The sequence below is a fragment of the Lotus japonicus genome, chromosome 2, assembly GCF_012489685.1.
Source record: "Lotus japonicus ecotype B-129 chromosome 2, LjGifu_v1.2".
Taxonomy (NCBI): domain Eukaryota; kingdom Viridiplantae; phylum Streptophyta; class Magnoliopsida; order Fabales; family Fabaceae; genus Lotus; species Lotus japonicus.
Window position 1 is genome coordinate 20,773,111 of NC_080042.1, and position 1,764 is coordinate 20,774,874.

The following is a 1,764-nucleotide window of genomic DNA, read 5'->3' on the forward strand; positions in this document are numbered from 1 at the left end:
GTTGTAGAGAGCATAACTCTCTCTACAGAATTCCAAATTGAGTGCAACCAATTTTGTATGAAAGCTAACTCATAGGGCTATGTTGGGTAATATTTTCATAATTTTTCGATTGCTGGTTCAATACCAGAATCATTTGCAAGTTCATTCTGTTTCTGCCCGCAGACACCCTAGCAGCCTGTGTTATAGAGAGCATAACTCTCGCTACAGAATTCCGAATTGAGTGAAACCAATTTTGTATGAAAGCTAACTCATAGGGCTATATTGGGTAATATTATCATAATTTTTAGATTGCTGGTTCAATACCAGAATTATCTGCAAGTTCACTCTGTTTCTGCTCGCAGAAACCCTAACAGCCTGTGCTGTAGAGACCATAACTCTCTCTACAGAATTCCAAATTGGGTGAAACCAATTTTATATGAAAGATAACGTATAAGGCTATGTTTGGTAAAATTTTCATAATTTTTGGACTGCTCATTTAGTACCAGGATTATATGCAAGTTTGCTATGTTTCTGCTTATTTCTGGGATTGATTCTGAAACTGATTCTAGTAATTGATATGAGACATTTGATGATTTTGTGTTGCTATTTTGTCAGTGGAATAGTGAATGATTTGATAATTGTATTGAAGTGTTATTTTGTGCAATTTTGGTGTGATTTCCGTTATGGAATTTGGTGAGAATATATGTTATATATTTGGGGCTGGAGTGGTCTCAAATTGCATGTTTTAATTTATGAGTTTTTGCACGAAATACACTTCATTTAGTCAAGAGGCAACGTGTCGGTTTTCATCGGAAAACTGAGGTTTGTCCCAGAACTGGAGTGGTTCTGGAAGTCTGGCGTGGACTTCATTGGTGGTTAACTGTCTGGAGTGGACGCGGTGATACCGCTAAGGTTAACAATTGGTACCACATGCATACATTAGAGTCTCACACACTAAGTTTCACGATTTCAGTGGTTTTATGTGTTTGGTGATTTGTTGGTGAATTGTTTTGCTGTTGTGGTAAAGTCGAATTATTATTCTTCTTTAAGCTTATAATTTTTCGAAACATTAATAAGAATTGTGAAACTGTCTTGAGAGAAAATATTATAATTACTCAGATTTTAAAGACAATGAGAAGAGTTTATAAAGCAGGATCTGAATTGTTTACTTGCTCTTTGTTATGCTATATTTTATACAATGTAAGTTCTTACCCTTCTGTTGGAATGATGTTCTATGCGACATCGCTCAGGTACTGGAGGTAGAGATGTGGCTCATGAGGAGTAGCTTCGGAGAGTCTTAGTTTATGTTATTATTATTATTATTATTATTATAATAAAATAAGTGTCTTGCTCTGTAATGTAACACTTGGTAGATATTTATGTTACTTTTACACTTCTGTTGAGAGGATTTTATAACATCTCCTTATGGAAGTTGTTGAATAATTTTCTAAATGATGGCGATGTCGTTCTGTACATGGCCGAAGTGCCTATGAAATTCAGTTTTGAGTATGATGAATTTTATTGGAATATTATGGAAGATAAACCTATTTAGATAAGTGATTTTATGCATCTTAGGATTATCTGACTTGTTTAGAAATTTTATTGGCAGGAATAATTCATTCTTTGGAAAGCATATGAACTTCTAAATTTTCAAACACAATCAGTGTTAATTTTAATGAGTTTTCGTGAAGAAGTGTAATACTCCCTTGATATGTTTTTAAACTCTGATAAGCGTTTATAAATAAAACTATGGGAAAAAGGGGGTGTTACACCGCCGCTCCTCGC